Here is an 11,411-nt window from a genome sequence, read left to right on the forward strand (position 1 = left end):
CTTTTTCTAATGGGAGCAATCATAAAAGCAAAAGCAGACTGACTTTTTTTGTAATAAATAGTGTTACAAATCACCTAACTGATATTACCTAAAATTCAAAAACAAACAATGCCTTTTTCAAATAACCCGAGCATTGCTGGGTACCCAAGCTAGTATATAAATAAAATATAAATGTATGTGTGCATATGCTGGTGTACACAAATGTATCTCTGTGTCAAAAGAAAAAGGGTAAGGTGTAAAGTAAGATTTCCTAGAATTGACAGTGAAATTATTGTGTAGAGAACTACCATGGATAGTTTCAGCTGTACTGAAATTTACATGGATTCTGAAGCAAAGTCTGAAATGCAGCATGCTATATTCCAGTCCAAATCTATTGGCCATGTCAGCTATGCCGAGCCTACATATTTAAAAGAAATATATCTTTGAGGTCCAGAAACTGTAAACAAAGAAAGGAAGTCCATGCCAGTTGTGCTATGCTCATGTATTTTCAGAAGTCCCTGCCTGGAAATTGTCTGTTGGACAGATCTGAGCTAAGCCAGCAAACCAATTTATGTTCTTATGGCCCCAAAAAGCAGACATTCATAGAGGTTTAACAAAAACCTAAACACCACATACATGCGCTTCCTTAATATTATTTCACATCTGGTATAGTAAGTGCAGGAGTATTGATTTTTTTTAAGAAAAACAAACAATCAGCCTAGAAACACATTGAGTGATTTTCAGGAAACACTCCTACAAAATGAAAGCCATTTCAAACTGAGATTATACTTACTCCTGAGGTTTCAGTGTTTTGGTCCTTTCTTTTTTTTTCTGAGCCAGAAATTGTATTTCTTTAGCATATTTTACCTTCAGGATGCATCAATGGATTTATGGATTTTCCAGAAGTATGGTAACTGGCTCAACAATGCATGTCAGGATAATTAGCAAATGTTGGAAGGCTTGGAACGTGCAGATGGGATCTCAATATATTGTAGTTGCTTTGATGTGAGCTTTTATGCTAGTTGGCCTGGAACTCTAAAATGATCCATGATGAATGACCTCACACATCAATAAGCCATTTGAAGACTATGCCATGGCATCTGCGTTCCTTTGTTTTGCTACCACAGTATTTCACTATCTCTCATATTGGCCAACAATGTGTAGACAAATTTTCCTGAATCTGCTGCAAGGACATTGAGGACCTTCAAGGGCATATTAAATAGGGAAAATGAAAAATTGTGGCATTTATGAAAATAACACTCAATATAGAAGTAATCAGAAACACAGGAGCCATATATTAGGTGTGTGCTTAGAGACCAATATTATCCAAAGTTATCTGTTGGTCAGAATAATGGATATCAATGATGGAATGGATTTTGCTACTTGCTGTAGCCACTATGCCTTTCCTGAATCTGCTGCAAGGACATTGAGGACCTTCAAGGGCATATTAAATAGGGAAAATGAAAAATTCAAAGGGGAAGCACAGTTGTACAAGCAGCATTTTTTCTAATGGCATTGGACATAGCCTACTATCTCTTATCAACTCAGTTATTTGAGTTGGAATACTAATATGAATGATGATGCCACAGTAGCAGTCAAGATTAGAGAGGAAATATAATTCTGTACATGTTTCTTGACGGGACCAAAATGAATCCATTCAACCAAATACAACATCCTGCGTGGGGGGTGTACAAACTGAATTGGGATGAGTCTAAGTGATTCTGAAGAGATCCAACCAAATCAAAGTGAAACTCTTTTGAACATTCTTAAAGGCTTATTTGTAATATTCACAGAGACTCTGGCAGCATATCTCTAAATATCAAAACATTTCTTTGCAACCTTTTCATATCAATACGGTTGAAAGAGTGGTGTAATAGGTTTACTACTGTGACTATAAGTCTAGCTTCTAAACAACTGATGGTTTCACAAGGGCCTATTCCACATAGCTGAATTAAAATCCCACATTATCTGCATTGAACTGGAATATATGGCAGTGTGGACTCAGATAACCCAGTTCAAAATCCCTTGTGGGATTTTCTACCTTGATATTCTGGTTATATGACTGTGGAAAGGCCCTAGGGATCTCCAAGAAATAGCCAATTATTCAGAAATTCAGTGGTTTGTTTCACTGGAACCTCTAAACCAGTGGTTCTCAACCTGTGGGTTCCCAGGTGTTTTGGTCTGCAACTCCCAGAAATCCCAGCCAGTTTACCAGTTGTTAGGATTTCTGGGAGTTGAAGGCCAAAATATTAGGGGACGGACAGTTTGAGAACCCTCTCTGGAGACCCCTGAAAGTACAGACACTTAAAAAATTGTTTTAAAAATGTCTGGAAAACTGCAAAACTCAAAACTACAACAAAAATGTGGCAGTTCGTGTTCTATTCCCTCATGCATTAATCCACTAAAGATTAGCTGACACTTGGATTTGAATGAGATGGAACATCACTGCTGTTCACATTGAGATTGAGGGCCCTTCCAGACATCCCAGGATCGGATCCCAGGTTTTCTGTTTATCCCAGATTATCTGGCAGTGTGGACTCTTAGAATCCAGTTTAAAGCAGAAAGCCTGGGATCAGATCCTGGAATATAGGGCCTGTCTGGAAGGGCCCTGATTGGCCTGCAGGGAAGCTGTGGGGGAGAACGGCCTCTGCCCTCTCTGTTGGTTCCCATCACTGATATAATCCATATACTAGGCTTTAATCAAATATACTAAAGGTTGTTGTTGATGTCAACACATGCCTTCCAGTCATTTCTGACAATTCTAAGGTAAAAGTATTACAGAGCTTTCTTGACAGGATTCATCCAGAAGAGATTTGATCTTGCCTTCCTCTGAGAGGGGCACCCAGTGGAGAGTTGAACCACAGTCTCCAGAGTCATGGTCCAACATTCAAACCACTACAGCCACACTGGCTCTAGAGCATTGAACTAATTACCAGGCTAGAGCTCAGTACCTTGAATAGAGCAGATTCACCACCTCATTTATGTCAAAACCACCAGCCACCCCTGCTGTTGATATATCTGATGCAACCATGTTCATATTGAACAGCCATGAATTTTGGTTTTGCCCCTTTCCAGGATCATGTTTTCCTGCATTTACTTTTAGAACACGGGGGCATAAGCTAACCCCCAGCCTAATTTATGAGTACATTCATCAACCATGTAGTCATGGCTTGGCTACTTTCATCTCAAATGAACTGGCTTCTTCCTTAAGACTGGCTGCTTTACCTTTTTTCATCTGCTGTTGGAGACAATATAAAAGGTGGCTTTCTTGGTAGCAGAGATATCCGTGTGAAATTTCCAGCCTCAAGAGGCTAAGTCTTTTTCATCTTTACTTCTGTTCTACCAGCAAATGAAGACATTTGACATTTAAACATTGCTGTGGTTTAATTGCCTTTCCTTGCTGTTTATTTTGATTTACTGGTTTTTCCTTCTGTGTGTAGCTTCTTAACACAGTTTCATGATTTTTTAAATTTTATATAAGCCATTTTATCCACTCTTTAAAAAAAATTTTGTGAAGCTAAAAGTCTTTTTAGTACATAATTAAGAAATAAGCTTGTCCAGTTCTTATGTGGATAAATCCCATTAGGGGTGGGAAAACTACAGTCTTCAATGCCATCTGGCTCACCAGATGTAGCAGATCTGCTCTGACTCTCTCGTTAGGAATATAATTGCAATGACTCAGAATTCTGTTTTGTTTTTATTTTGATATTATTAAATCATTCCACCTATGCATAGAAAAGCACTGCAATTCTCTTCTTGTCCTCTGGATCATTTTGCTGGGAATCACTTCATATGCATATGTGAAAGAGAGAGCAGTACAGAAAGTTCAAGGTGTAATGGAATACTACAGACTCTGCTTGCCATGAGTTCTAGGTCCTATCATCAAATCTGGGTCCTGAATGCCTTTTCTGCTAGTTCAGCAGCCCTTCAGAATGAAACCCTGTATACACTGATATATTCTTTAAGCCTTTATTAACCAGAAGGGTGATGGAACAGTAATATGGATGTCAGTGAGCAAAACAGAACAGAGCCATGATGTCTGCAGTCATGTCAAATGTCCATCTGCTATTTTCTTCATTTAAATCTTCCCTAATTGTCTTCCAAGTTAATCTAATGTAGACCACATTTCAAGAGGTTAGCCTTGAAGCTTTTGTTTTTGTTGTTCATTCGTTCAGTCATTTCCGACTCTTTGTGACTTCATGGACCAGTCCACGCCAGAGCTCCCTGTTGGTCGTCACCACCCCCAGCTCCTTCAAGGTCAGTCCAGTCACTTCAAGGATACCATCCATCCATCTTGCCCTTGGTCGGCCCCTCTTACTTTTTCCTTCCATTATCCCCAGCATCATTGTCTTCTCTAAGATTTCCTTTCTTCTCATGATGTGGCCAAAGTACTTCATCTTGGCCTCTACGATTCTTCCCTCCAGTGAGCAGTCAGGCTTTATTTCCTGGAGGATGGACTGGTTGGATCTTCTTGCTGTCCAAGGCACTCTCAGCACTTTCCTCCAACACCACAGTTCAAAAGCATCTATCTTCCTTCGCTCAGCCTTGAAGCTACAAAACCATAAAAGAGAGCTTTTGGGTTTAAATAAACAGGAGAAGATTTCAATCTTCTTTTCCCAAGTAGAGTTGGTGAAAAAGTACTTCTGGCCATGGATCAACATAGAATGGGGTCATAAATCACTTGGTGTTTGCTTATTCATAGGCCATATTCCAGAATATTCTAATGTGGAAGATGAGCTGAGATCAATTTGTTTCTTTTTATGGCATACATAAACCACCAATGGCATGGGATATGCAGTTGTTTCTAAACATAACTTGAACCCCAGAGCAACAGTAAATGTCATTTCTAAATCAGTAGTTTCTAAATCATAAAGCTAAAGTACATAATAGTTTTCATCCTTTAAAAAAAGCCTGGAGCAGTCTGTGTTTGAATGATATGTGAACAAATAGTTCCCTTTCAGTTAAAATCTTGTAACTGGCTTTTCTTTTAAGTGTGATCTTGTAAACATACCAAGCTGATTGTATTTACTACAGCTTAGCGATTTGGTTTACTTCAATATGTTCCAGTGTGTTGTGTTAAAAGCAAAATATGTCTTGCTTTCCCAAATATTTCCTAGAAATTTGGGATGATTGAGTAATTGTGTAATCAGTATCCAGACATGAGCCATCATTTCCAATTTGACTGGGTGCAGCTCGTATGCCACTACTGGAACATTACATTTTTTTTTGTAATGATGTTTTTTTTAAAAAAGAAAACTAACACAAAATCTACAAAGACACAAAAAGCATTAAGACAAAATACAAAGACTAAAAAAAATAGAAATCAATTTTCCTATTATAAAATTACACTTTGAGCATGGATAATTATTGCTGCTGTGGTCATATGTAACATTTGTCTTCCACTTCTATTATTTCTACTGCCAATTTTTCTTGAGACTATTTAGCAGCTTTGTATGGGACAAACTCTTCCCATCTTTAGTTTATTCTAATAGGGAAAGGGACAAGATGCAAATAATTGTCACTCATGTTCTCCAAACTCAAGATTAAAGACCACCTTAAGTAAAAAAAAAAAAAGGACTCTATTTTGAAAAATCCCCCCTTCCTGATTGGACCGAATTCCAATCTGTTATCTGTAACTATCTTGAAAAGCCTATCACACAAAGCTCCTAAAAGACCTTTAAACATAGTTCCTAAACTTTTTGCTTTCTTTTATTTGAAGAGAGAGGACCTGTCTCTTCACTTTTTCCCTGTCTCACTGACAGTACCAAGCTGTTCCAATATAAAGCTAAGAGGAAGGTAAGACAAGAGGCTTATTGGATGAAATGTTGAAGCAGTTTCCAGTTTCCACATTTTCCACTGTATCTGTTAGTGTAGACTGTTGGTGCATATTTACAATTCCGGTTCAATCCTGTCATTTATTTGAGGTAGAAAATGACAAAACATGACAACTGATAGAACACTAAAAGGATTGTCCCTTTGTAGGTCTCTCATAATGTCAGTCAATGCCTCTGCTATGTGCTATATTAACTAAAATATTCACACTGAAACCAAAACTTGAGGAAGTTATCTTTTTAGAATTCAGTGTTGGAAATTCTGGAAGATTTAATCCAAAAACCAGTATTGCATTTCACATGACTGTTATAGTCCAATTCAGGCATTACTCAGACATAGTAGGACTGTGGTATCACACTTTTAACCTCCAATACGAAACCTTTTGGGCCATTGTAAACCTCCTCCTTTCCCTATCAGTAACAGTACAACAATAATTAAATAGCCAATAATTTACCACAAAGCTGTTGTCAGCCCTCAGTTGTAGGGATGACAGTCCTGCTTATATGATTGCATGTAAACAATGGCTGAACCTTCCCCAGAAATGTAAGAATAGAAAAATTCACATCCATCCCATTTTCCCACCCAGAAGATCTGTTAAAAGCCAGAAGGTCAGCATCACTGATATGCTTCAATACCATCTTCACTGACAACAGAATACAATCTGAGTTGCAATGTAGGCCTTAACATCATTAACTTTTAAAAATCATATATGATTTTTTAAAAAATGTATTTGCTTGATGAAGAAGCCAGTAAAGCTTTGAATGCTTGAACAATATATTTTATGCTTTGATGTTGACCCAATAAAGGTATCTCTGCTTTGTGGAATTTGGCATTTGTTGTATTTTTCTGCATAACTAACATGGTTAATCCTGAATATGGGTCATTTTGATCCTCTATTCATCTACACACAGAAATGTCATATAAAGGACTGCACACAATCTCCTGTTGGAGCTATTGTTCATAATACAGTGAGCGCTCTCACCTATCAATTATCTCCAGTGTTAGCTCCAAGCATGAAGATTCAACTGTCTAACTAATTACAGTATCATTCCCTAACTTTATTCAGTTTCAGCTACTGATTTCAGTTCCACTTCTTGCCATAAATTGTTAGGTAATGGTGCCAGGGGCCATTAAACAGCTGTTAGATGTCACCCCAGAGATCATAGCACCTCAGTGAAAGGTGTAATAGTTTTCACATTTAAAGATGGTGAGGCATTTGGGGACAATTGGAGATGAGAAATGCGACATATAATCAAGATGCTTATATTATGTGCTGCAAAAATATATTATGCAACCCGTGAAAACATCTGCTGTATTTTAAGACTGAATGCACTTTATAGACATAAGCTGAAGACATAGTTTAGTTAAAGCCAGTGAGAAAAATTATCCCACTTCTGAAGAAGAGGTAATCTTGGAATTTTCTCCCCCATATGATTGAAAATGGGTACCTAGGGAAAATATTTATTTAGGGTTTTGAATGATTTCTGGCTAACAGGCAAGATAATTCACTAATATTAAAACATAACCAAACTAAATGAATGTCAAGAATTGAAATCTTCAAATCCAAAAAAATAAGAGTGAATCTGGTGTTTTGGGAAGCCAGATAGCACCAGAGGTTACAGGTTTCTCACCCCAAATGTAAGATCCAGTCCCATTAAGACCTGAGCATGTTTAGTTCCTTTTATATGTTGAAAGGATTTAAAACTATTTTTCCCATTCAAAAATGGAGTTGCTCAGAAGTGCTTTTCAAAAATACCAGGATAACTAGAAATCACCAAAATATATTCAGAAGCTAAAAATGGAAGAAAACAACAAAAAATGAGCAAAAACTAAATACAGCATAGTCCCCTTTTGCACAGATTCAATATCCATGGATTCATTTACACACACACACACACAAATGTACCCTCCTGTAAGTGTCTACAGACCTCTCTGTGTCCTCAGGTACAATTCTATGATATGCTTCCGACCCAAATATAGTCAAAATATAAGGTTTGCCATTATCACAATTTTAGGTATCCATGACAAGATCTTGGAATGTATTCCCTGTAGACACAATGGTTGTACTATAAATACAATTAATAGACCTAAACAAAGTGACTAGATTTCGCAAAGCTCATCTAAACCCAACTCAATCCCAATTATTAGCTGCGACTCATAGATCCTTTTAAACTACTGCTTTCAGTTTCTTAGCCACTTGATGAGGCCTGGGCTGCAAGCTTGTACTTTCCCTCCAAACAATCCCTTTGTCTCATCTGCCGAATATAGCTCAGAGGAGTTACTTTTTAGACTCTCTGAATCTCTTAGCCAGTTTGCCAACTGTAATTACAGGTAATGGTTTTGTTTGTGAGTATCCTCACCGTGAGCAGTGCTCCCTGAGGTTCTGACTTTCTCTTGAGTTCATGGCTCTCAAGGAATCACCAGGGAAAATTCAGGCATGTGAACAGGAGGGAGGGAGCAGCTAGGAAGAGAGATTGCCCAGTTACATGGCTGGCTGCCAGTGTCTTAACTAGCGAATAGACCAGGCGCATTAATTACATCTGCACTGGCCCCTGGCCACTATGTGACGGGAGTCGCGTTTTTGTACTCATTAAATGGCATGTTTTAAAACAGAATAAATTAAGTGTTAACACAAATATAAAGGGGACCATTTCCTATTCAATTACTAGACTTCTATTTGTATAAGTAGGAGTGAACTTAGAATTTCATTGATTCTAAAAACAGCAGCAACAACTCTTGGGCCAAGACCTTGTAAGCCAAATTTTAGCTGCCGGCAGATTTTTTTTAAAAAAAAAAAGGGTTGAGTTATAACTCACCAAAAAACAGGGGCTTAAAATGGAAGGGCTGACAAAACTTTAAACTACAGCGTTGCAAATGGCACCACAATAATTTATAATCTACAGGCAGCTCTTGGGTTTATTATCACAATGACAAATGCACTGTCATTGTTAATAGGATATTTCCCAGCAAGGACTTCTTGTTATGCAAGCCAGGTTCAGTATGTCATGCAGCATGATAGCAATAAAGCCTACAAGAATTGGTAATGAACTTCAATTACTAATAGATTATGGTTAATGGGAAATATGTGCAGTAAAGATATGGGTTTTTATATGCGCCTTCTGCTACTCTACAAGGCAAAGATTTATGCTACAATTTATGTTAACATTCGCCACACTGAGTTTGGGGGGGGGGGGGGAGAGAAAGTAGAAGCCTATGCTGGTGGAAAGTGGTTTCATCCATAACAAATATTTAAGGTAATTTCAGCACATCATGCAAATGAAGATGTGAAATTAGATATTAATACTTTTCATTTGAACATTTCTACTTTTATTAAAAATAAAGGTTCTGTCCCACAGCTTAACGATTTTAAAAGATACTATATATATTGTCTCATCCCAACCTGCCAACATAAAATGAATGCTGCTGTTACAAAAAAGAAAAAAAAAAGAAAGGGAAAGACAAAGTGATGATAGCATTTGAAATGTCAGTTAATTTGTTCAATTTGCCGGTTGTAATTATACAGCAGAAGAATAGATTTGATACATCAAAGTTTGGGATGATGAACTTAATGATTTCCCTTGAAAAAGAGGTAGCATTGATATAAAGGAACTCTTAGTCTTGTTAAATGAATGTGGAATTATTAAGTACAGCACCACCCCAGAACATTTTGCTGCCTGAAACAAAGGATAGGATGTGCCATAGCCAAATTATCTAGTAGCCAAATTGTTATTTTGGCCTTGGTGATAGAAGAATGCCTACTACAAAATGAAAACCGTGAAGTAACAAGTACTCAAAGCAATGTAGAATAGATTCTATGGGTTGCAAATTTCTTATCAAGATAAAAGTATGGTTGAAAGGGTATGCATTGCAGCCCAAAGGCTACTGATGCTTACAGCAATGGTTCTCAACCTGGGGTCCCCAGATGTTTTTGGCCTTCAACTCCCAGAAATCCTAACAGCTGGTAAACTGGCTTGGATTTCTGGGAGTTGTAGGCCAAAAACATCTGAGAACCCCAGGTTGAGAACCACTGCTGTAAGCACTTGTCTTGTTCTGCCTACATGTAGGGCTGGTCCACTTTGGTCACCAAATAAGTTCTTCATTGTGCATGAGTACTTCCACACTTAGGATCTAGTGAATGAATCAGAGCTGCAATCACAGTTACAGATATGAAGAGAATGCCACTGAGGCAATTCTACACAGACACTGAAATCAAGTTAGGAAGTTGATTAAGCAGAACCACTTTCATAGTAGAGCACCTACCCAATTGCCCCAGGAACCAATTTGAGGTGGGGACAGTGGCCACAGCACCTGATGATTACAGACTGGAACTGAATCCAGGATCTGCAGTATCCACACCTAGACAACAGCTGGTAAATGCAGGGTTTCTTCTTTAACTAATCTTCTGAGATGCACTGATGTACATCATGTTTGTTGCAGCACATTATCTGGCTATTTCTGGATTTTCTGGTGATTTTTAAATGTGCTATTTCTGTTGAAGTTAGAGAAAAAAAAACACAGGTGTTTGTTCAGGTTTCAGAAATTCACTGTTTCGACTCCAATATCCTATTAGCTGTGACAGTGCCTTTAATGGCAATAATGTAAAGTTTTAAAATTCATAATGTGAGAGAAAGTAAAAGTGGCAATTGTCTTCATCCAGACAAATACTTTTGAGTGCTTGGTTTGTAAAGTCTAGTTTTTGAATCAGTCATGTTTGTGGTGCTATTGAATCTAGCCATTGTGGATGCCTGAAAATTTCATCTGATCCATTTCTTTTAACATGGCCAAAATTTGCAATTTTCTCCTTGTTTTATGGAAGGAATTTTATCTTGAAAATAATTGATGAAGGGGAAAGCAAAGATCACAGATTTGCCCATCTCTATTAACAGATAAAACCCAACAGTGCTACTCAGTGGTAGTCTTGTAACCTGTTTCTACTCTAGAGGAGAGGCACTTCAGGCAAGTGGGCTGTTTTAAGGAGCCTTTGTAAAGCTGTTTCTACTCTAGAGGAGAGGTGCTGCAGGAAGGCGCATACACTTTAAGGAGGCTTCTTAAAACTGCCTATTCTAGAGGAGAGGTGCTGCCGCAGGTGCACATGCTTTCTCTCCTGGGCCTGCACTATGTCACACACTCTTTCCAAGGCATTTTACGGAGGCTTCCCACTTCCAGGTAAGGAAGAGAAATGACCTAGAGGAGCTATCCCTCCTGGGCTTCCTTTAAAAAATCCTCTTTTTTCTTGGCACACTTTGATCTCCTTTTCTGCTTTGGGTTTAATGCTTTCTTGCAGCTGTTTCTACTTTCTACTCTAGAGGGGAGATAACTAGGGTAGTAGTTTTTAGAGAATGAACATTTTCTTTTTGTTTGCTGGGATTAATAAAAAAGATTAAACTGTGATGCCGAATAGGGGAGGAGGAGCCGAGATCAGCTGCCATGTGGTCTCATTACAAAAGGAAATTGGTAATGGCTGGGCCCTTGTCATTTCATGCACTTGAAGAATCTGAAGAAGCCAGATTGGTCGAAGGAAATGGTTAAAAACAGATCCATGCACAAGTCTACTCAGTAGTTCAACTGTGGGTTGAACTCAACCATACATTCAATGCACA

Source organism: Anolis sagrei, chromosome 1 (assembly GCF_037176765.1).
Source record: "Anolis sagrei isolate rAnoSag1 chromosome 1, rAnoSag1.mat, whole genome shotgun sequence".
Taxonomy (NCBI): domain Eukaryota; kingdom Metazoa; phylum Chordata; class Lepidosauria; order Squamata; family Dactyloidae; genus Anolis; species Anolis sagrei.